Source organism: Dama dama, chromosome 15, assembly GCF_033118175.1.
Source record: "Dama dama isolate Ldn47 chromosome 15, ASM3311817v1, whole genome shotgun sequence".
NCBI classification, from domain to species: Eukaryota; Metazoa; Chordata; class Mammalia; order Artiodactyla; family Cervidae; genus Dama; species Dama dama.
This window is the reverse complement of record NC_083695.1, coordinates 66,343,960-66,370,183: the sequence shown is the minus strand read 5'-3', so window position 1 is coordinate 66,370,183 and position 26,224 is coordinate 66,343,960. Positions and strand designations below refer to the sequence as shown.

General features: G+C 39.8%; 1 protein-coding gene across 3 annotated transcripts in view; it reads left to right on the top strand.

Annotated features, from left to right (window-relative positions):
- The window catches only part of HPSE2 (heparanase 2 (inactive)), a 676,642-nt gene that overhangs the window by 543,716 nt on the left and 106,702 nt on the right, over window positions 1–26,224 (top strand). The window lies entirely within an intron of this gene.

Below are 26,224 nucleotides of genomic sequence, written 5' to 3'. Positions count from 1 at the left end.
TGCCCAAGATCAGATACAGTAGAAACCCATCCCTTGGAGAGTGGCTTAAGTGCACTTATACTGGATGTTGATCCCTGTGTGATGAGGGGATTTGCCCAGGGTGTCACCTACTCTAGGAGAGCGGAGGAAAGGGGAGGCTAAAGAAGAATGGCAAGAGCAGAGAGCTGGGTATGTCCAGTGACTTTATTGACTGATCAAAGAAATCCCACTTAGTCCAGAAAAGCTGTGCTTATCAAAAATATTATGTGAGTTATCCTCCTTACAGACATCTCGGTCATGATGAAAGGTGAGTCCTCTCATTAACCCGTAGAACGTCAGAGCTGGGATTCCCCTTGGAGATGATCCAGATCCACCTCATGTAACAGAGGGACTGGTAGCCTGGGTTGGGGGAGGGGTGTGTAGTGCCAGCCCTAGTGCCTGCTCCTGTGCCCTGGCCCAGAACTCTTCCTACAGAGTTACTGCTGCCCTGGGGCCCACAGTAAACAAACTCAGCTGGAACCCAGTGAGCGTTCCTGCCCTTTGCTTCCCTCTGCCCATTTCCACCCTCTGTGTTCATCTCACCACCCTCACCCCAGCCCTTAACCACCAAGCCCAGAACAAAGAACAGCTTGGCACCCAACAGCACCATTTCTGTGTCTCAAAAGAATCCCTCTAGTTAGTGTACTAAGGAATTATTATATCTCTGATTGTACACGACTCAAATTAAGTCACAAATATTAAAGCTGACTGGCATAGTTGCTTTTATTCACAAGGCCAGGATACCTCTCTCTCAGTGTGTGAGGGGGCTGGGGTGTGGAGGGACGGAGAGGAAGCTTTCCGTTTGGAACCGTAGGGGATTCTGTTCATTCATTGTTTGTTTTGAGCTCATAAACTTGTGGTGATAAAACAAAATAATGATTAGAAAAGCATCTATGAAATGTAAGCACTGAACAAATATAATGTCACACAAATGTAAATATTTATTGACCATCAGGCACTGGGGAGGAGACTAGTAGTAGATAACTGCATAAATAGTAAGAGGGGGTCAGTGAGGGCTTCTTTAGAGTGTGTGCAAGGAAGTCTTCTCTGAGAAGGTGACACTTCAGCCAAGAGTCCACCGACAAGAAGGAGCCAGACATGCAGATTTTTGCAGAAGGGCTTTCAGGCAGGGGAAGGGGCTTAGCACAAAGATTCCAAGGCAGGAACAGAGTTGGCATGTTTGAGGAAATATAAGAGTGCATGAGGCCAGCTTGGGTCAGATCACACAGGGCTTTGAAAGCTAAAGGGAGTTTGACTTTTATTGTAATATGAAAAGCCACTTGAAGGTTTTCTGCAGGGAAGTAACATGATCTAACTTACATTCTTAAAAGATCACCCTGGTATAATTAATGCATCAAATGTTACTTATCAGTTTAAAAATGTGGATGTTTGCATGAGTGCTAAGTTGCTTCAGTCATGTCCGACTCTTTGTGACCCTATGGACTAGAGCCCACCAGGCTCCTCTGTCCATGGGATTCTCCAGACAAGAATACTGGAGTGGGTTGCTATGCCCTCCTCCAGACGATCTTCCTGACCCAGGGATCAAACCTGTGTCTCCTACATTTCCCGAAATGCAGGCAGATTCTTTACCACTGAGCCACCAGGGAAGCCCAATAATATGGATAATACCTAAAAATTTATAGGGCACTTTCATATACAGCAGGCTTCCCTGATAGCTCAGTTGGTAAAGAATCCACCTGCAGTGCAGGAGACCCCAGTTTGATCCCTGGATCAGGAAGATCTGCTAGAGAAGGAATAGGCTACCCACTCCAGTATTCTTGGGCTTCCCTTGTGACTCAGCTGGTAAAGAATCTGCCTGCAATACTGAAGACCTGGGTTCAATCCCTGGGTTGGGAAGATCCCCTGGAGAAGGGAAAGGCTACCCACTCCAGTATTCTGGCCTGGAGAATTCCATGGTCTATATTCCATGGGGTTGCAAAGAGTCAGAAACAACTGAGCAACTTTCACTTCACTTCCATATACAGCGCATCAGTAATACTCCAAACATTCTTTCTTTCCTTCTGTTCATCTTTTTTCCTGTCCTTCCTTCTTTCCTTTATTCCTTCCTTCAAACATTCAAATCTCATTCACTTCCCTTGATCATGTACTATATGCTGAACACTATTTCTGACAATGAGCCACAATGATGAACCAAAAAGACAAGGTCCTTGAATTCCTGGAGCTTATAGTCTAGTGAAGTATACTAAGAAGTGGAAAGTATATAAATACATAAATAAGATAACTGCTCTTGGACATAATTGCTGTAAAGTGAGCCAGTTGACATAAGTGTGCCTTTATTTTGCTGAAGAGAAACTAGGGTTCTTTGAAGTTGTTTAGCAACTTATCCAAGGTCAGACAAGTAGTAAGAGCTGGAACTCAGAATTTTTCAGTTCAAAATATTATTTACTTTTCAACATGCCACAGTATTTCTAGCAGTACTCTCTTTGGTGTCTGTGATGTGGTCTGAGGCCACTGTTTGTCTCAGAATTGGGTTTAGAGTTGGGATCAGGCATCTCGAGGAACTGGAGAGAAGAAAACCTAGGCTAGAAGAAAGCCTAGGCTAGAAGAAAGCCTATGGTCTTTGGGTGACTAGACAGTCTTGAGTTCCAGAGCTGGACAAACCTAGATTGCTTATCAAATCTCTCTGTACCTTTGCATGGCCAGCTGTAGGTTAAAGATGCAAGTTCTCATGATTTTGTTCTCCCCAAATGAGAGATAATATAGGTGACTTTCTTTAAAAGCTTACCATGAGATATCTTAATTGATAGGTAGTAACAGAATAGAAGTTCTTTGAAAGCTAAAACAAGTCCTATTGATTTAGCACAAAGGCTCAAGTGATCTGAGCAGCTGTATTTCTGGAAACACCAAGCTCTAATAAAGAAACTGTACGTAAAAGTACTTTAAAAGGTAGCAGGCTTTCTTTTTATCTTTCTTTGGGCTAATAAATTCTGCACCTTATAAGCAGAGAACTTGGCAGCTGGGAGAGTGTGTCCTAAGTCTCCTGGAAAGAATTTACTAGGCTAGACCAGGGCACCAATCTGACAGACCTTGCCAGCCGGCCCCTGGGATGTGTAATGGAGACACCTAGGAATCATACTGGTTGCCACTTCAGAGATTTGTACGGTTGAGGTCCAAACACTGCTGATAAAAACTTTGGATTTTACATTGTGATTAAATCTTCAGGAGTGTTAAGAGTTTGTGTGTGTTAGTCGCTCAGTCGTGTCCGACTCTGCGACTCCACGAACTGTAGCCTGCCAGGCTTCTCTCTCCATGGAATTCTCCAGGCAAGAACACTGGAGTGGATTGCCATTCCCTTCTCCAGAGTTAAGAGTTTAGGGCTTAATAAATTGTTCTTTGGTTGCCTCCCAGAAAAATCAGTATTTTCTATTGCAGTTCCTTCAAATTCAGCATTTCAGGAAAAGATCTTATTAGCAAATACTATTTTTTTCCTGTTGTTGTTGTTATAGGGTCTTAGCCTAATGGCTCCCCAACTCATATACCATATTGCCACTCCACTGACCCAGTCAGCTGAGTATGTAGGATTCCAATCCAGTTCTGGAAAGGCTATTCCAATCTAAGGGAAGAGAGAATATTGAAGGTAGCTCTTTAAAACAACAACAACAACAACTTATTTTGAGAAAAGATCGTTTTCCACTACAGCCCATGTTCTTTCTGGCTGTTCCTCTAGAGAAGTGCCAACTCTCCTCCTGTTGTGAGATTTTCCTTCTCCTGGGAAGAGGAGAACATTTAGTCCAGCAGTGCTTCATCACTCGACTCCCACCCTTTTCCCCTGACCCCCTTGCCATTGGGAAAGAGGGAACGTGTGAGTCTCCACAGCCTGTCGACTAGTCATGGGCTCCCTTGGGAATAAGGGATGTTTGTGCAGAAGAGATCTGCACATTCAGTGGACATAGTCCAGACCCCACCAGCCGTGGGCATTTCTCCTAAGCAAGGGTTTTGGAATTTAGCTTGCTGCTTTTTTTAAGAGCTTGATTTACAGAGCTTTCAGGGAAAGGAATGGTGAATTACTAGTTGACATCTTCTTAGCTCTCACGCTGACCTAGCAGATATAATTCAATTCAAAAAAGCATTGACACTTGAGATGTGTCTGGCTCTAGGTTAGGTATTCTGGGGACATGCAGATAAATAAGATTCAGTTCCCTCATCTGTAGAGCTAACAATCTGGTGTGTGTTTGTACTTGAGGGATTATAATTTAATCCTTTACTTAGGATGAAATAGAAAACAAGTTCCCATCGGATAGCCTTTTCTATACTGAGTGTAGTGGTAGGGATATTTATATTTACTGACAACATTCTTTTTTGCTGACTGTCCCTTATGAACAACAATAAACGTTCACTTCAGCCCAGTGCACACTTATTGAACACTCGCTGTGTATGTTGTTCTAGAATACAGTCAGTAGTCACGGAATAGCTTATAACTCGCTAGTCTGTGGTGGGATTGAACCTATAGCTGTGGTTCCCATAGCAACATGGCTATTGGAAAGAAACTCTGCATCTTAATGTTATCTGCATAGCTCCATTAGGGATGAGAACCTTGCTGTTCTATCCTTGTTTCCCTTTGAAACATTAAGACACTGTTCTTTATGCACTACACAACCATGATGTGGACACAGGATCAGCTTAAATCTCTCCCTTCCCTGAGGAAGAAGATCCAGTTATAGAACCACATCCCACTGATGCTGGATGTTGCACAACACTGCCTAATTAGGAGGCCTCAGGGGAAGCAGTAGGAAGGAGTCTAGTACTCTGATAAGATTCACAGGTTCTAGTCCTAGCTCTGCCATCTATTAGATGTGTATCTCTGGATTTTAGTTTTCTTCGTTACTCAAATTGTAATAAATATGTCTCCTCTATCTGCCTCCAAAAGATATTGTTATAATCCTTGTGAGAACTAGATGTGACAATAGGATTCCAATTTCATATATACATATACACATAGAAAATTACTGCAAAGGACTACATCTAAATGTCAAAGTGGTTTTATTTGGGCCATGGGGTTACAGATAGTTTACATTTTCTTCTTTGTGGATTTTTATGAAAAATTGCTGCAATCAGCAATATTGCTTTCATAACCTGAGCAAAATAAAGGCTATTTTAAAAAGAAAAAAATAGAGCAAAAGAATTAGATGCTTTATTACACTTGTGTTGTATGCTTGATACAGTGCTAGACACTGGAGAGTGTCCCTACCCTCAAGGAGCTTACAGTGAGGATAGGAGATCGGTCAGCAGGGATAGTGGCTGAAGTGCTTTAGCGGGACAGGAGAGGGATGGAAGCCTGCCTGGATAAAGGGCAGGCATGGGGCATCAAGGAAGGCTTCCTGGAGGAGACAATGCCTGAGCTGGACCTTGAAGAAGAGGAGCAAGTTAGCCATAGGAAGAGAAGTTTGGGGTCTGGGGAGAATCTTCCAGAGGCAATAATATGTACAAAGGGTCAGAGGCATTAATTTTCCAGAGAGTCATGGTCAATGGTTTATGAAAAATTACTTAGGAAAGCTTTTCCCATTGGTGTCCATTGGCCACACAGGGTGTGTAAAAATTAAGGAATTTTAAAGTCAGAATCTGGAGGTGGTGGGGCAAAGGTGTTAAAAAAACCTTGCCAAACCGGCCTGTGACCTATTTCTTGGCGTAGCTTCATTTCTCTTTCTTTTCTTTCCCGTGGGAGCCATCAGGAAGATGAAAGAAGCAGAGTACCTGTTTAGGGGTAGCTGTGATGTGAAACCCAATCCTCTCATCAGAGGCCCTGACAAAGACTTATCCATGTGCAACCTCCCTTTGTGGGAACCTGCAGCTGCTGAGAGAAGGGCACCCTCAGCTGCAGGATCAATCACTGGGACTTGGGCCGACTCCATGTCAGTGGCTGAAGTGCCTGGGCTGCATGCCCAGTGGGCATGACTTGCTTCTTTCCTCTTCTGTGCCTCTGAACTCTGGCCTCTCAGACCAGAGCCTGCGCCTGCACCATGTGACCAGGCACGCAGCTCTCTTTTGCCCCTGATACTTTAAGGAGAAGCCCATCTCATTTTTAACTACCAGTCCTCATCCGTTGCTTATTTATTAACCCGAATGGTGTGAATAGGATGTCAGCAACCCATATCAGCAGTTGAACAGCTCACCCTGGTGGAAGCTGCAACCTGGAATCAAAAGATGCAGGCTCCAGGGTGTCAACACAGTGTTCCAGTTGCTTGAGTTTGCATTTCCTGCTTTGTAAGATGGGGCTAATGTGCTGAAGTCACGAAGTGGGGAGTATCTGAATGTAGTGCTTAAAAATATTGACTTTGGAATCAGACTGACCTGAGTTTCAAACCCAGCTCTGCCACTTACTATTGTGTCCCTGGGCAGATTACTCAACTTCAACAATCATCCATTTCCCTTCATAAAAGGGAGACAATAAATAATAGTATCTATCTCAGGGCACTGTTGGAAAGGGTTGAATGAACCAATGCATAAGTATCTTTCACCACCTAGAAAGTACTCAACAAATGTCAGCTGCTATTAATATTTTATAAAGTAATTTTGTAAAATGTAAAATTATGTAAGTCAGTAATAATCATCATTAACAACTTGAATATAACTTGTGGCAAGATAATATACAGTTGAATATTCATACAAATATCTGAAAATCAATCAAGTAATAATAGCTAAAGTATGAAAAGTAGATTTTTTTTTTGGTAAAAATTAAGTGATGAGAAAATTAGAAGAACAGAAGAGGAAAGCTCTGATTCCTGCACTTGAAAGGAATTGATTGCAAATGGTTAAAGACTAACTAAAAATTACATTTTATTTTCCTCCAGAGAAGATGCTGCCAACCTTTCCCAGTGAAGGCAATTAAGTCAGTAGCCTCACTGGGACACTAGCTCTAACATCTTCATTTGGTATTTATAAATGGCCCAATAAGCCCTGGAAACCATGATATGTCACATCAAAGTGCTAATGACAGCACATCATGTGAATAAGCACTGAGAAGCAACAATTGAAAATTTCACTCTGCCATCAACCATTTAAATTGCTCCCAGATTGCAATACTGAGGGATTACAGCTACAGCAAGTTGTGCTGCAACCTAAATAAATTAGAGAGAGGGAGAAGAAGCAATTACAGCCCCACTATGCTTGAGCTTAGGAGCAGAGCGCACCATCCCCAAAGCAACTTTCAGGAGATGGAGGAGCATGACCAGCCCTGGAAATGAGAAAAGCTGCACCTCACCCGGCTTCATCAGTTCACCTGAAATGCTGGAATGTTACCTAAAAATAATCTGACTAGAAAGCAAGGAAGGGAGAGAGGGAGGAAGAAAAACAAAGATAGGAGAGGAAAAGTGGAATGTCTTCTGGTAGGTTGTAAATATATTTTGCTGGTAGCACAATATGACAAACTTGAGGTTATTTCATGATATCTGCAGACATCAAGGAAACAGCAGTGTTCTTGCAGAGGGAGCAGCATCTGCAAAGGCTGAGGAAGGGAGAGGCTCCATCACACCATGGCCAGGCAGCCAGCACACTGCTGGGCACAGTTTATCTCAAGCTCCCACACCTGATTCCCAACCCTACCTGCGTCACCACCAGTTGGCAAACCACTTTGCTTCCTGTCTCTTCCTGTGAACAGTGGTATCCCATTGCCTGCCCCTATGTCTAGGGTCCTCGACCTAGCCTGTTTCCTACTGCATTTCCCTGTCACCAACCTGGCCATTTTCATGTGCACCCTCTGCCACCTCTCAGCAGGATTTGAAATAAGAATGGCAGAATAACAATACTTGTGGAAGCTGGTGGTGAACATTTGGGAGTTTGTCATACAATTCCGCTTTTGTCTGTGTGTTTAAAATTTTTGATGATATTTAAAATGTCTTCATGCTAGGGTGTTGTGAAAAACAATAAAGTAAAGCACTGCTTTAGTTGCTCTGGGATATAAAAAATAAAGTCAGACTCTTTCTCCCCATGTTTACAATCTCTTTGGGATGACAAAACATAGAGCCTTTGAGAGAGAGCTAATAGATGACGCACTAAGGTATGTCTTGCTCACTCAGTATCTCCAGAGCCAGACCTCCAAGTAGGAGATATTACTGTTGGCTGGAAAGAAAGTACTAGAGGGGAGAATCAGGGAAGGCTTGTACAACAAGATGTCATTAGTGGACATTTATAAGATTAGTATCCAACAGATACATTTTTCAAGCTAAGCTTCTTGCCCATAGGGCACCCTCTGCTGAGACAGTGAGAAGGAAGGAGTGCCTTAGGATGGATGGAAGACCAGGTGTTCCAGATCTGATCTCAGGTTCTGCCACCCCATTCATCCCGGGGTGCTGGGCACTCTAGGTTCACTGCAAATTTGGGTATTGAACTCGACCATTTGAGGTCCTCTTCGGCTCTGATGTTTTCCGATTCATTGTCAAGATTTCTATACCAGGATCTTCAGACGTACCTCCCAGCTGAACTGATACTAAGTTAAAAGAAGCAATAATAGCTCTTATCATCTGCGGGAACCCCTGGAGAAACTGTACAGGCAGGGTGCATCAGGCCAAAGTTAGTGAGTCATTGGAGAGTCCAGTTCCCAGTCTGGTGGATTGCTCTCTTCATCTCCCTCTCAGCAAAGAAATCCTTATTTAAGATTCTTAAAACCTTTTAAAATAAAGCTAAATGACACTGTTTTACTTTGAAATCATACAAGGAGTGAGTCCTCTTTTTTTAAGGCTCTTGTAACCCCGTTATAGCAGTTATCACTTTTGTTATTAGAGTTGTTTTGGATACATCTAATTTCCTCTCTCTGACTGAAAGCTCCTTGAAAACACAAGCCATCTCTTAAATCTTTAAATCGCCCACAAAGCCCTGCTCATAGTCAGTCCTTACTGAATTCTAAAGATGCTAAGTGACTGGAGAATCTGAGGGCTTCAGTGCACTGCTCAGTAATGGAAATATGGAAGCAGGCATTTGTTGTCAGATGTTAACGCACACTGTGTACAGGGAGATAGGCAGCTTAGTCCTTAAGAGTTTTGGCTCTGGAGCGAGATCTGGATGTTAATCCAATTCCACTGTCTACTTGCTATGTCCCATTGGAAAGATTCCTTCATCTTCCACCATCTGTATAATGAGGATACCAATGGTTCATACATCTCAGGGTTCTTGTGAATGCTTAAGATAGTACTTGATAGTAAGTGTGTAAAAACGTGACCATTATTACCTATTCTAAATATATGAAAATGATTTCTTGTACATAAATTGTGGAAATATGTTCTTAGGTCAGTCTTCTAAGGCAAATAAATGAGCAAATGGGACTTAATAAAACTATTTGCCTTTCACTGTTGAGTTGTAAGTGTTCTTAATAATACAGATCCCTTGTTGGATATATGATTTGCAAACATATTCTCCAATTCTGTGTGTTACCTTTTCATTCTCTTGACGGTGTCTTTTAAGCACAAAAGTTTCTAATTCTGATAAAATCCAACATATTTGTTTTTCTTTTTCTCATTTGTGCTTTTGGTGTCTGATCAAATTTTCATTCTGTGTTTTATTCTAAGAGTTTTATAGTTAGCTCTTACATATAGATCTCTGTTCCATTTTGAGTTAATTTTTGTATATGATGTGAGATAGTGATTCAGTTTCATTCTTTTGCACGTGGTTTTTCTCATTGAATTGTCTTGGGACCCTTGTTGAAAATTAGTTGACCATAAATGTAAGGGCTTTTTTCCCCTGTATTTTCAATTCTGTTCTATTAATCTAAATGTGTGTCTTTATGCCAGTACCGCACTGTCTTGATTATTGCAGCTTTATAGTAAATTTTGAAATTGAGAAGTATGAGTTCCATAAAGAAGATGTTTTTCAGTTTCAAAATTGTCTTAGCAACTACTTTCAGTTTTGAGCATTGTGTCAGCTGCTCGCAGCTCAACCAAGTGAACTTGAGTGGTTCACCCAAAGCCCCATATTGGGTGGCAAGGTCATCATTACCGACATCACCTATTTCAGCTTTAGGAAATCCTTGGCTCAGTAACCTCAGCCACATTGTCTTTAGGTTGGAGTCACAGGGCTCACTGCCCCCACTGTCATGGTAATATCCCTTTCCTCACCTTCCTGGGGAGAGTGAATGAATGAACAATAGTCAAGCTACAGTTTTGGTGGCTTATTTCAATCCTACCTCTCACTGCTCAGCTTCTAAATATGAATTTAATTTTTGTTTATTAATAGACAGGACACTAAGGGACCCTTACTTCCCAACCTCACCCACTATTTGGGTGAGAGCATTCACCACCAGACCCTAGGAAAACTTCTTATATCCCTGAACCTAGTCTGCAAAGCCTTTGTCCCTCCTCTTACATAAAATCATGCCACTACTTACGTCCCATCCGTATCACTGTAGCTGTCAAGAACTATGAAGGGCCTGAGATTTTTACATACTTGCAACCTAGTATGTCCGCTTTTGCTGCTTCATAGATGTAGGCAGAAGACACAAGACTCCCGGGTCAGCAGCAAGAGATTATATACTCATACACAGCAAACATCATGAACATTAGTATATTTGCATTGATTCTCCTGGCCACTAGGCCCCACAGGAGCAATGCAATGGGCCCAAATGTGTGCTCCACATGCGGTGGGTTTGAGTTGCAGCTGAGGAATTCAGGACCAAGGACCAAGTACTTTTTGAACAAGCAGAAAACATTGTAGCAAGCAGTACATAAGCCAGTCTTCCTCCACACCGAAGCATGTATGGTAGTTATATACTGTGGTCATGTTGACCCATTTTGTTGCTTGTGTGAGTAACTACATAAACTGCTCTTTATTTGAATACAGATAAGCCTTATAGACTAGCACACTCACCAAGATCATGCAGGAAGAGTCAGAACTGGTGGCCACCAGGTTGGTGGCCTCTCAACAGTCCACCCCTTAGCCCTGTATGTTTTTGGATGAACTCCAAATTTACATCCAAGTGTGACACTCTGAGAGTCACTCTGGTTAATCTGACTGACAGAAGTCTGGGACCAGATTTGTTCAATTTATCTCATATAATATGATGGTTAATTTTATGTGTCAAGTTGGTTAGGCAGTAGTACCCAAATATTTAGTCAAACATTATTCTAGATATTTCAGTAAAGGTATTTTTAGATGAGATTAACATTTAAATCAGTAGACTTTAAGTAAAGCAGATTATCCTCCATAATGTGGGTGGGCCTTGTCCAATCAGTTGAAGGCCTTAATAGAAACAAAACTGACTTCTCCTGAGCAAGAAGGAATTCTGCCAACAGACTGCCTTTAGACCACAGCATGACTCTTCCCTAGGTCTTCAGTCTGCTGGCCTACCCAACAGATTTTAGACTTTCCAGCTCCCACAGTCATGAGTCAATCACTTAAAATCAATCTTTCAAACAGATAGATAGATAGACACAGAGAGAGAGATACACACATAACATCATAATGGGTATTGGTTCTGTTTCTCTAGAAAACTATTATACATATAGCATTTGACTAGTTACTATCAGAGGGACCTTTGTACCAGTGAAATACTGACAGTATTGTATTACAATTCACCCATTCATCTTTTTTCCTTTTCCTCTCCCAGAAGAGGGAGAAACATTTGAGTTGAAAGAGATTGTGAAACTTTGGGTACAGAGACTTTATTTTAGTAATCTCTCTGTTCCTCAAACATAGTACACACTCAATAGAGGTATGTTGAGTGAGAGGGACTGGGTGCGTCAGTATATGATCGGCATTCTTCTATTGCCTATGATTGCCTGCCTAAACATCTCCATCCAGCAAAAATGCCTAGCTATCTTTCAAGCTTCATATCACAGATAAACTTTCACAACGCTTTTCTTGAATTCTTCTAAGTGGATGTTTTCTCTCTTGCTTCTAAATTTCATTAACATTTTATCTGTATTTCCTTTATGCATTTTGTAGGTATCATATTGTCTAGATATATTCATAGTCATTTGAAATCTTGTCATATTTCCCTTCCCAGAATATAAATTCCTTGAGAGAAGTATACTGATATACTGAGTCTTACATCTCCTCTAGCACCTAGTACACAATTGGTACCTAATAAACAGTCAAAAATTGTCTGCCGATTTGGGCTGTCTCAAACCAGAATAGGGAATCACTGTTGCAGATATGCTAATCATTCACATCTGGTGTTAAAGGTGTTTCTGATTATTAGTTAGCAGTTCAGTTTCCCTTTCGGAAACATGGCCCTTTCGCTAATGATCACTTTAACTACCACACATCTCTATAATGACTGGTTGCTTTTAAAATGAGCCAATAACTAGATGTTTATAGAGATCATACATGTGAAAGATCTGTGAAGAGAATACTCAAAAGCTCAGAGACTCAATAGCATGGGTGTTGAATCTTTCTGGAAATCCTAGTTCTTGTGTCACACTATCATCTTCATCTCGTAACCTACCATGAAATGAGAGTCTGCTGTATGCCAGGAACTAGGTTATTTTATACCATGTTTTTTATCTTTAAAACAACTGGAATTTTCTTTGTTACCTTTTAATTTTAGATTTATTTTTGTCAAAGTAACATTGGTTTATAACATTTTATGATTCATGTGTACTCCATTATATTTCTACTTCTGTATGCCATGCAGTGTGCTTGCCACCAGAGAGCTAGAAATACTGTCTTTCATCTGCTATTGAGAAAACAGAGACCTAAGGACTTTAGGTAATTTACCAGAGATCACTCAAAGCTGACCTAATCTTCATTGTGTCTTCCAGTATTGGAGACATAGTCATGTCACCTTCTTCAAAAACCCTTGTTAGATTCCCATTGCCCTCCGCCCTCAAGGATTCTTGTGATCTGGACTTGCCCTCAACTTTTTGAACCAGTTACTCCCAGATTAATATCCCCAAAAGGAATCCCTCACTCTGGTTCTTTGCTGCTGCTAAGTCGCTTCAGTTGTGTCTGACTCTGTGCGACCCCATAGAGGGCAGCCCCCAGGCTCTGCCGCCCCTGGGATTCCCCAGGCAAGAACACTGGAGTGGGTTGCCATTTCCTTCAATGCAAGAAAGTGAAAAGTGAAAGTGAAGTCGCTCAGTGGAGTCCAACTCTTTGCGACCCCATGGGCTGCAGCCTACCAGGCTCCTCCATCCATGGGATTTTCCAGGCAAGAGTACTGGAGTGGGGTGCCATTGCCTTCTCTAGTAGCACTTTAATTGTGTTTTTTTTTTTTTTCAGAGTTCTAAGACTTTTAATTTGTCCCAAAATTGCTGAAGCAAAAATCATGATAAAACATTCTGCTTTCCTTTACACCTCCCAACGCAAAAAACACTGTGGGAGAAGGCAAGGGTGGGATGTTTAGAGAGAACAGCATCGAAACATGTATATTATCAAGGGTGAAACAGATCACCAACCCAGGCTGGATGCATGAGACAACTGCTCAGGGCTGGTGCACTGGGAAGACTCAGAGGAATCGGGTGGAGAGGGAGGCGGGAGAGGGGATCGGGATGGGGAATACATGTAAATCCATGGCTGATTCATGTCAATGTATGGCAAAAACCACTACAATATTGTAAAGTAATTAGCCTCCAACTAATAAAAATAAATGGAAAAAAAAAAACTCCGTAGGAAAAAAAATGGTTTTGTACATAGGAAGAAACAATATAAATTCAAAACTTACAGATAAGGATTAGCTCTATCACTCATCTCTTTAAAAACTTTATACGAATATCCAGTCAACACCATCAGGGTTATCTCCCTTGAAATGTTGCACTTTAATTATGCTGTATCTGGTTCTTCAATACTGTCTATCATAGTTGTAAATATAGGTCAGTCCCTCCTTTTGGACAATTAACAAATTTAAGGCAGAGAATATTATGACTTATTGTGCTTACCACATAACAGTGCATAAGGAAAGATCTTTAAATTGGCTGAATTAAATTGAAATGAGGTTGAATTTTGGGTGACTAAGCCACTAGAACCCAAACCCCGTTTTGAGGAACAATTGCAACTATTGCCTAAAGGGAACTGATTATAAATTCTCTAATCATTCTCTATACTGTAAGATGCCAATCATTCAGGCAGTTGTGTATCAACTACAATATGGACAGAATGGATCTCAGATATATTCAGGACTACTTTCTTTTGCTAGCTCTGAAAAGAATGGGTGCTATGGTGCCATATTAACTCAACTAAGACTTGGGAGGGGATTTAAAGGGTGAAAGAGAGGTAGCTTGCCAAATTAAATGTCTTAGAAACACCAATTTAATGACTTACATATAAATTAATCATAAACATGTGGATTAAATTTCCCCAGAAAAGGCATGTTTTGGCTCTCTGTGGACCACAAATGATTGAAAAATGATTGGGGATATTTCCTGAGCCCAAAAATGAAGAGAGAGCAGGTCTATTATACTTTTTAACTATGAATATTAGTGCAATAGATAAATTATCCAGGGGGTCTGGGGAAGCTAGAAATATGCACAGGAAATACGAAAATGAGATTCAGCTTGAAAGTATGCTCCAGGTACATCTGGGGCAAAATAATCAGAAACAGAGAGATTTTGTTTGAGGGAGAACCCAATAAAGTTATAGAGACTACCAGACATTCAGGATAATTTCTACTTGGCATGACCCATGTGATAGAAAGTAGGTCATTCTTATTCTGGAGGATATAAGACAAAAGGCCCTGGACTATGGGATATGAAACAGCACTCATTGCCCACAGAATGTAAATAAGCCTTTGCTTTTGGTTACATCAAGATTTACCTGGAAGAAGAAAGATTTGGCTAAAATTGGACAAACTTTTCCAAATAACTCAAGGAAATAAATGATCAAAATCAAAATTAATCTTTTGAGCATAAAGTCCAGAGGCAAGATGGAGTCTGAGAGCCAAAGGAAGAGAAGTTGAAGCTCAAGTTCAAGTACTATATCTTCACTAGGAAAAGCTGTAATCTTTGTTTGATGCCATAAACACTTTATGGACCATCAACAGGAGACCTTCCTAGAAGTGTTTATCCTTACACTTTTGAAGAGAGTAGACATCTAAATAGGCCAAACTAAAGTCCAGTCATTATTAGGCAAGTTCTGACCTTGGAAACTGGGCCATGCAGTGTTACATAGGTACATTGAAGTGAAAATCAAATGCTCTAATGACAAGGAAATACAAAGAGGTTTTCTTCAAGTCTAGAAAAGAGAGTTGTTCCTTTCCAGGAGGCAGGATATCTTGATCTCATAAAAATCTCTGGATGCCCAATCAAGTATGAGAAAAATAATAATGATCAATGATAATTATAATCAACATTTGTACCACGCGTTGCTATTTACCTGGTGTTTCTCATGCATTGTCCCATAATCTTCCCAATAACCACCAGACAATATGACTATTTCATTTTTACAGATAAGAAACTGAAGCACAGAAATGACAATTTGCTAGCTAATGGCAGTGTCAGGCACTCAAGACTGGTTCTTCTCAGCCTTAATTCAGTATTCTTTCTGTACCTAGATAATTCCTTACTGTTTCAGTATTACTCTGTATGGAAGATTACTATAGCTTGTTGAAAGTTTCTTTACATAGTTTAAATTTCTTGGTGGAATTGGTTGGATGGTCTAAGTGTTTTACTGTACTAACTCATTTAATACTCTAATACTTTAAGGTAGTCCTTATTATTACCCTCATTTTAAAGATAGAGAAACAGGTGCAGAGAAATTAAGTAACTTGTCCACTGTTTAGTAAGTGGAGGGGGCTGAAATTCAAATCTAGACAGTCTGATACAGGGACTTACTTTCTAACCATTCTCATTTTCCCTGGTGAAGAGAAATCCATAACAAAATGAAGTCAGCATCTAATTCTGGGTGTATCAATCCTGAAGTACAGATTTCAGTTAACTGCATGGTTCTGTACTGGAGAAGAGCTGATGTGATGTGTCTATCAGCAGATGACATGGTGACCCCAACCAGACATGTAAGTCTAGTCTCAGCTGCTGCTGTAACTGCTAAATCCTAGCAGAGAGAGAATTCCGCAGTGTAACAATAAGGGGTGACGTTTAAGTAGTACAATATTTAAATGATATGACCCCAGAAGTATAATCAGAGAGTCCCATTGGCAGGATGATGCTTTTTCCTTCTTGGTAGGGAATAGAGAGAATGGAGTTCCCTTTTGTGATTAGGAGGAAAGGGGACAAAGGGGGCTTTGGGGTTTGATGTTGGGTTGCACAGATATGCTTGCCTTACTCTCTTATTTTTCTTTTCTTGTTCTATAGAGAAGTAGTGACCAGGGGACTTGAACCCAACAGCTGACCCACTGATTCAGCTCCTCTTTGTTTAAATATACCAGCTTAATGGAGACAAGGCAGGGAAAATCATGAACATCTGGATAGCTGACTCACAGCTGCCAGGAGGCGTTTTCCTAACAGGCTGACTAAAGTCTGCAGTAATTCCATAAGGGGTTTAAGTCAAAGATGAGGATTCAAAGGGAATGAGAAGACCCACTCCAATCAAGGCCAAGAATAAAAGTGTAGTATTATCAAGCAGTGACATGCAGCAGTGTGGAATGAGTGTGAAGGGAATATAGACAACTTGCAACAGCTTGTAGGCAGACTTATCTGGATGACTCCAAGTCATATAATATGAGTGTGGGTTGAAAGTCTTGAGGAAAGTAGGTGAAAGAAGGGCACTTAACAGGTGATATGACGACTGTCTTCTAACATCTGAAAGGCTGTCATGTAGGAGAGTTTAGATTTCTTCTATAAGGCGTAGGTTTCCTGCAATGCACAGCTGCACCCCTGTGTGGAAACTAAAAGGAGGATTTCAACTCCTGCCAGAAGTGATGAACCAGGATGGGAAGCCCAAGTCTGACCCCAGAGCACTTCACCTTTTCTCTCACTTAATTTTTATTTTATCTTGGAGCAAAGAGTCGGACACACTAGGCAACTAAACAACAATAACAATAGTTGATTTTCAATGTTGTGTTTGTTACAGGTGTACAGGCAAGTGATTCAGCTATACATACACGTGTATTTATTCTTTTCAGATTCTTTTCCCATTTAGTCTATTACAGGATACTGAGTAGCATTCCCTGTGCTATACAGTAGGTCCTTGTTGATTATTTTGTATATAGTTGTGTCTATATGTTAATCCCAAACTCCGTCCCGGCCTACAGGATACTGAGTAGCATTCCCTGTGCTATACAGTAGGTCCTTGTTGATTATTTTGTATATAGTAGTGTCTATATGTTAATCCCAAACTCCGTCCCGGCCTGAGAACTAGGGGATGAATACAGGGTCTCTTTTCTGTGACCTAAGCAACTTCCTAACACAGGTCTCTTTGCCACCAAACCTTCCCTATCATATTCTCAGTCCTCTCTACCATAAGAGCTCCCATGAAACTTTTTATACTCAGACTTCTGAATTTTGCTACATTAAAACTAGTTTTAAGAATTTAGTGGGGGAAAGAAATTAACAGAATCTGTTTTCCAAAACTTTGCCTCATGAAGCTTTCTAAGGCTAATTTGAAACTCGAAGCTAAGCACCGCCCCTGTTGTTTTAAGTGGTTTCTGAACTTCTAAAGAACCGTGAATGTCTTTGATTCAATATATAAAGAGCTGGATCAATATATAAAGATTTACAGGGAATAAAAGCTTAAATTGGTTATAGAGAATGAAAACTAAATTGATTATTTTATGTATTCTTTATTTGAAGAAATATTTTATAATAAAAGATTTAAATACATTGGTTTAATCTTAAAATATCATTCTCATTATACTTTACTGCCTTCTGTAGTAAAGAAAATCAACCCAACAGTCTGTTAACATGTCTTTTTCCAAAGTGCCAGGACAGAAAAGGTTCCAAAGGAGCTTTCTGACTTAGGGAAGCCAGGCAGAAGTTTTCAATAGAGCTTTAGCAAGAGGGGTTAGCTGAAGTTCAGCTAGTTTCGGGAACAGTTGGATCAAGACAGTTCTCAGAAGAGCAGAGAATTGCACTTGTGAGTTAGCAGCCATTGTTTGGGCAATTTGAATTTTATTAAGAGTAGAGAGGAACAGCTGGTGGAAGACAAGGACATGCTGAGGCCATAGTGGAAAATCCTCTGGACTTAAGTATCTCTTAATTTACAAAATGGACAAATATACCGGTTGTCTGTTCAGCATATAAAAGTCTGTTTTCTAACGATGTTACCCTAACCTACTGTGAGCCCTCTGTCCATAACCAAATTTGCAATTTTTTTTTTCAAATAATGCTATGGTTCAAAAAGCTTTGAACACAGTAGGCTTTCAATCAATGTCTGCTTTTTTTAAAAAACTAATTAATTTTTTTATTGAAAGATAATTGCTTTACAGAACTTTGTTGTTTTCTGTGAAACCTCAACATGAATCAGCCATAGGTATACATATATCCCCTCCCTTTTCAATGTCTGCTTTGTCTAAGAAAAGGCCCTACCTTTGAAGAACTCACCAAACAACAAATGAGACAGATATAAACAAATCATTCTATCAAAATGAAAGAATATTCAGAGTATTGTGATTTTAAGGAAGAAAGTGGCATGTTTGCCAAGGGAATGATATTTGATTTACACCTTAAAGGATGATAATGGTGATGATAAAGACAATAATATTAATATAAACTCCTGTTCATTCAGACCAATCATGTGCTAGACACTGTATGTACACATGATCTCAAATCTTCAAAATATTCCACTCTCTTCATCCACTTTGACTGCTATAACAAAAATCCCATAAACTGGCTAGCTTATGAACAATATAAGTTAATTTTTCACAGTTCTGGAGGGTCAGAAGTACAAGATCAAGGTACCAACTGATTCCATATCTGGTGAGGCCTGCTTTCTGGTTCATAGATGGCTGCATTTTCTCTGTGTCATCTCATAGAGGAAGAGGAAAGGGATGTCCCTAGGGTCTCTTTTATAGGGACCCTGATCCCAATCAAAGTGCTGCACTCAATATGCCAGCAAATTTGGAAAACTCAGCAGTGGCCACAGGACTGGAAAAGGTCAGTTTTCATTCCAATCCCAAAGAAAGGCAATCCCAAAGAATGTTCAAACCACCACACAATTGCATTCATTTCACACACTAGCAAAGCAATGCTCAAAATTCTCCAAGCTAGTCTTCAAGTGTACGTGAACCAAGAACTTTCAGATGTTCAAGCTGGATTTAGAAAAGGCAGAGGAGCCAGAGATCAAGTTGCCAACATTCATTGGATCATAGAAAAAGCAAAAGAATTCCAGGAAAACATTTACTTCTGCTTTATTGACTATACCAAAGCCTTTGACTGTGTAGATCACAACAAACTGGAAAATTCTTAAAGAGATGGAAATACCAGACCACCTTACCTGCCTCCTGAGAAATCTGCATTCAGATCAAGAAGCAACAGTTAGAACCAGACACAGAACAATGGACTGGTTCCAAACTGGGAAAGAAGTACATCAAGGCTGTATATTTTCACTCTGTTTATTTAACTTCTATACAGAGTACATCATGTGAAATGCCAGGCTGGATGAAGCACAAGCTGGAATCAAGATTGCCAGGAGAAAAATCAATAACCTCAGATACGCAGATGAGGCAGAAAGTCGAGAAGAACTAAAGAACCTCTTGATGAAAGTGAAAGAGGAGAGTGGGATAGCTGGCTTAAAACTCAGCATTCAAAAAATGAAGATCATGGCATTTGGTCTCATCACTTCATGGCAAATAGATGGGGAAACAATGGAAACAGTAACAGACTTTATTTTCTTGGGCTCCAAAATCACTGCAGATGGTGACTGCAGCCATGAAATTAAAAGACACTAGCTCCTTGGGAAAAAAAGCTATGACCAGCCTAGACAGCATATTAAAAAGCAGAGACAACTTTGCCAACAAAAGTCTATCTAATCAAAGCTGTGGTTTTTCCAGTAGTCATGTATGGATGTGAGAGTTGGACTATAAAGAAAGCTGAGTGCTGAAGAATTGATGCTTTTGAACTGTGGTGTTGGAGAAGACTCTTGAGAGTCCCTTGGACTGCAAGGAGACCAAATCAGTCAATCCTAAAGGAAAGCAGCCCTGAATATTCATCAGAAGAACTGATGCTGAAGCTGAAGCTCCAATACTTTGGCCACCTGATGCGAAGAACTGACTCATTTGAAAAGACCCTGATGCTGGGAAAGATTGAAGGCAAGAGGAGAAGGGGACGACAGAGGATGAGACGATTGGATGGCATCATCGACTCAATGGACATGAGTTTGAGCAAGCTCCTGGAGTTGGTCATGGACAGGGAAGCTTGGCGTGCTGCTGTCCCTGGGGTCACAAAGAGTCGAGATGACTGAGCAACTGAACTGAACTGAACTGACCCCAGTCATGAGGGTGGAACCTCCCAAAGGCCCCACCTCCAAATACCATCACAACTGGGGATTAGGATTTCAACACATGAATTTTGAGGCGAGGAGCTCATTCAGTCTATAGCACCCACGGAGATAGATCTTGTATACCGTACTTAAGAAAAAGTAAAAAGTGGAGCTCACAGAGGTTAAGTGTTTTGCCTAAAGCTAAATATGTTAATGGCAGAGCTCAGATTCTAGCCCAGAACAATCTGGCTCCAAAGCCCACCATTGTTCTCAGTGTACCAGTGTTTGCACAGTGGGGGACAGACATGCTGTGAACAAGCTTAAGAGAAACAAGGCCTGGCATTACATAACACTGAATTCCATAGTGGGGGGAATTATTCCCATTTAATTGTTCTGTTAACATCTGGGAGGAAGTTTCAGTTTGATGGACAATGTCCTTATAGCCCTTTATTCCTGCCAACCTCTCATTTTACAAAAAGCCTCAGGCTCAGAACATTTGGTAACTTTCTAGCTAGAATTTAATAATGCATTTTTTCAGAGTACTTATTTTTTTGGTTACCTTCTAATTATAGAAAATGATACTTTTTAAAAATTTACATAACTCTATGTGAAGTTTCCAATTTATACACTTAAGTAAGAAGTAAGTAGTTTTTAAAATATTGAGAAAGTGCTGGTGGAGATGGATGTTGAATCTGTGATGGTGGCCTGTGTGAATGACATTGGGGACACTGAAGCACTGCACCTTATTCAATGAGACTATTAGATAAGCAGTGATTGTGGGAAATGGCTGCTAGTGGTAAAGAGAAAAGAGTACCCCAAGAAGAGATAATGACTCATAAAATGAGAAGCATATTAAGATATGATGTATTTGTAAATGGTGAACAGTTTGGGAAGCTAAAATATATATGGTGCAGGCTGAGGCATGAAACTGGCAATGTTACTGTTGCATAATAATTTCACAATAGAAATGTGATTGATATTAAATACCATCTTTGTCTTTCTGGTTTTCTATTGTGAAATTTCCTTTCCTTTTTTGTAAGAAGGTGCCATGACCTTGATTAAAAACTTGAAAAGCTTCATTTGGTATAAGCAGGTAAGAGGTGAAGATGAAAGGAATCAAAATATACCATCCCAATATATGCCACTTTAGCAAAAGGATTGTTTTAGGCTATAGGCAGTTGGAAAGCAGTGAATGCAGAAAGTACTATCTGCCTCCCTCTATTGGCCTATTATGAAGGTCTTCCCCCTCCCACCTCCCATACCAGAAGGAAAAAAAGCAGTGACTTATCACTGAAAACAGAACATCAGCACAAATAAACCTTACTAAAATAACCATTATCTTCTGTTATATATAATTTCTCCCATATATTTACCTTCCCACAGTTTACCACTCCTATAAGCCCAATATCTTTTTCTTAGTCTTACCCCTTCTCTATAAATCCAGCACTTTTGCTAAAATAGTATATTACCTCTGAGACTAACTGCTTTTGTGGGTTTTCACTTCATTTCTATGAAGACCTCCACTGCATGTAAAAATTAATATCTTAACATTAAATAAAATCTGTATGCCTTTTCTCCTGTTAATCTAGCATTTGTCTGTCTAATTCACAGGCCCCAGATGCAGAACCTAACAGGGTAGAGGAAAAAAATTTTTCCCTCATACATAAAGCCCTTTTAAGCAAATAAGCCATATCACAAACTTCTCAGAAAGGAATGTTGGGGAATAATTAGGCTGTTTTTAGTTTGAAAAATATGCCCCCAGAGTGAGGTATACCTGTGTCCTTGAAGAAATGTGTTTTAGGACAATTCATGGTATTTTCCAATCGTCTACCTCCAGTTGCTTCAGGTAAAATAATAGTAAAAGAAGTATGTGGTAACTTGTACACAAGGTAGGTTATATTCATTTCCAACTAATAATAAATACGTAAATTTTCTGAGAAAGGCCCAAAACAAGTGGTTTGGTTACAGTTAAATATTCTTATGTAGAAAGCAAAGCCTGAGAGACCATTAGGCTCGAGTGCCCTCTTTCTCTTTGTTTCTTCTCTCATCTGTGACTTGTACAGAGGAAAAGGAGTACGTTTGAGAGAGAGGGGAGGTAGGAAAGAGAATTGAAGCTTTCTTACGATTTAATTAGAATGCCTTAGGTGAAAAGAAACACAGTAAAAGCCATAAATAACAGTATCTCTATGTGCTGTGATACTGGTCCCAAAGATGAGGACAGAAAGGGCAAGTCAAGCTTAAGGCATAAGTATGTCTTTATCCCAGGATGGTGGAAACTTTTATCCTCCTCATTTAATCATTGTTGTCACTTACCAAAAATATGCCTCTTTTTTAATTTATTTTTTATTGAAGGATAACTGCTTTACAGAATTTTGTTGTTTTCTGTCAAATTTCAACATGAATCAGCTGTAGGTGTACATGTGTCCGCTCCCTTCTGAGCCTCCCTCCCTCTCCCTCCCCACCCCACCCCTCTAGGCTGATACAGAGCCCCTGTTTGAGCTTCCTGAGCCACACAGCAGATTCCCCGCTGGCTATCTACTTTGCATATGGTAATGGAAGTTTCCATGTAACTCTTTGCATACATCTCACCCTCTCCTCCCCTCTCCCCATGTCCATAAGTCTATTCTCTATATCTGTTTCTCCATTGTTGCCCTGTAAATAAATTCTTCAGTACCATTTTTCTAGGTTCTGTATATATGTGTTAGAATATGATATTTATCTTTCTCTTTCTAAGTTATTTCACTTTGTATAATAGGTTCTAGGTTCATCCAATATGTCTCTTTAATATAAAACATGAAGCCTCAGATTAACATCAGGCAATCATTTCCTTTAAAAGACACTAACTTAAGAGCAACTTTTAAAGCAAAGAAATACTTATAGTATAATTTGCCACCTTTTTTTACTTATGATAACTTATCATGTAGCAACTAACCCAAGATTCAGGGCAAACTATATTACTTAAGGCATTCTGGTCAAGGCTTACGACCACCACCTGCAGTAACAGACCAAACTGAGGGGGGTTGGGGGACAATGATTAATTAAGTTATTAAATTATTGGAAATCCCTAAGAGGACTTGTAGATTTAATGCAGTTTAAATTTTGTTTTCTATGTTTGCTTTTCTCATTTCACCCCGTTTTTTTTTTTTTTTGTTTGTTTGTTTGTTTTACTATCACAGTATTTTGTGACTTTTAAAATTTTATCCATATTAATACAGGAAGCTTTTACTAAGGAACCTTCATTCCTAATCAGGTCTGGCCTTTCAGATAGGAAGACAAGACACTGTCTCCATATATATTGGGTCAATCAAAAAGTTCCTTCTGGTTTTTCTATAGAATGTTACGGAAAAATCCAATGAACTTTTTGGCCAACCCAATACTTGGGTTTGCTGACTTCCTTTCACAAATATTCACTGTTGAATGCTAGCTTTCCAGAATTTCTCCAAAGCATTCTCTTGGTAAGTTTGTTTTAGCTGGTAAGAAAGACACTACCTAAACTGAACCTTGGTATAGCAGTAAGGAAAGCATTATCTAAACAGTCTTGGTAGCATCTCAGAGCAGGAAGGGCAGAGTTAGGGTGATAGAGACTTTGGAAGTCTGGCTTAGGATGGGTATTTCTTTGTGGGAGCTTGGTTAGGACTGGGCAAGGATCATGATGTATTAGTTCAGTACTGGTGGACAGTCAGGTGAAGATTTTGACTTGAGGAGTTCAAAGGCGTCTTGAGGAATAAACTGTTGTTTGCTACTTTCTGTTGAAGTGTTGATGGGTCTTCCAGGAAGTTCCTGGAGTGCACAATGAAATGATTTTCAACTTCTATCATTTATTCTTGGACAAGAATTTCCTGCTGTAGTAATGTTATATTGATAACTGGTGAAGTGGAATGGTTAAGTCAGGTTACTGTGGATGGTAAGCTGTGCAGATATAGTTTCAATTCATGCCACCCAATCCCCTATATCTGCCCTTACACTGCTGAAGATTCATTCAGGTTTTTTGGTCATCATGGTAGCACACTGAAAATTGTGATTAGGATCAGGAGTTAATATATTTTGTATAGCCCAGTGCTCAGCAAGTGTTCATTTCCTCTGCTTTCAAAGGCTTCTGTTAAGATGTGGAGCAACTGGAATGCTCATACACTGCTCATGGAAATGAAAAATGGTGCAGCAACTTTGGAAAACAGTTTTGCAGTTTATTTAAAAGATAAACATAAACTTACAGTACAATCCAACAAATCTACTCCTAGGAATCTACCCAAGAGAATTAAAGACATGTGTCCATACAAAAGCTTGTGCATGGATATCCATAGCAGTGTTATTCACAATAGCTAACAAGTAGAAACAACTCCAATGCCCATCAGCATTTGAATGGATAAATAAAATGTGATATGTCCATGCAGTGGAGTATTATTTGGCAATAAAAGGAATTAATTATTATATATGCTGCAACATGGATGAAACTTGAAAACATTATGCTAAGTAAAAGAAGCCAGTCACAAAAGACCACATATTTTATCATTGCACTTCCATGAAATGTCCAGAATAGGTAAATTTATAGACACAGAAAGTAGTGATTGCCTGGGGCTAGCAGATGAGAAGAAGAAAATCAATTGGGAGGAATGAGGACTGACTACCAGTGGTCATGGAGTTTCTTATTTGGGGTGATGAAAATGTTCTAAAATTGTAGTGATGATTGCAAAACTCTGTGAATATACTAAGACTAGGATGGTATGTTTTAAATGGGTGAATTTTGTCATGTGTGAATTACATCTCAATAAAGCTATTTTTTTTAAGTATTCCCATAAAATGTAAGCATTCTTTAGAGAGAGTCATGCTGTAAAAGAATATGTTAACTGAGTGCTGAGAGTGAAATTTCAGGAAAGGAATTTTGGATTTGGTAAAAATTGGAACGAGGAGTGGGAAGGAACAGTCTGGAAGAGGACATGCCTGTGGAGCTAATGAACTGGCACCACCGACCTCTCTTGGTTCAAACACTGCCTGGGCTTACCCTTGCAGCTGGCCAAATCACACAGGGGTGTGCTCTATGTGCTTTGGCTCCTAGAGGAGGACTATTTTTTAAAATACTCATTTCTCAATATGACAGCTATTTGTTGTGATAATCAGTAATAGCATTATTTCTTGATGATTTTTTAGTATTAAAACAGTTGACCCTGTAGACGAGTGAATATATTTCTATTTTAAAGACACATCTATTTATATAGATTTTTCAAATTCAGAAAAGATTCTAGTGTAAATTAAAATTTGCATTTATCAAATAGGGAGAGTACACCTTACAGCTTGTATTCTACTTTACTGTTTAAATTTTAAACAAAAATCTCCAAGTGGTCATATAAAATAACAGTATTGAAATAACTGTAGCTCTGTTTTCTCATCTTTAAGATCACCGTGCAATCACTGTTTATTTAGAATCCCCAGTTTAAGTGTAGGAATATGTAGCCTCACATGGTTGGAGATGTGAAGTGCTGGCTGAAAGAGAGTTAACACAATTCTGAACAGCTCACACTGTTCTGAGCTCATTCTCAAAAGGAACATGTGTAGCCAACTACATGGGTGTTGGAGACCCACTGAATAACTGAGAGCCCTCAGAATAACTTCCATGTAGAATACAATGTTTACTAATAGTTAAATTATTAAATTGTGCTAACTTGAAGCTTACACATACATTATTAAAACTCAGGGCTAACTGGTAACTGTTGTGGTTGTCTCAAATTTAGGCCAACAAAAGACTTTTTCAGGGAGGAGTACTTTATCACTGGCAGTGTTTAGAATTGTTGGCACATGGTGATAATAAAAAGCAGACCAACCTTTAGTCAGTTTTATTACTGTTTTTGAAATCTCTACACATAATGCACCCCCCTCCATGCCTGTACCAGGGCAGACTGCTCCCACTACCTTATACTGGAATGCCGCTGATGTTGTTGCATAAGTCTGAGTAGGTGTA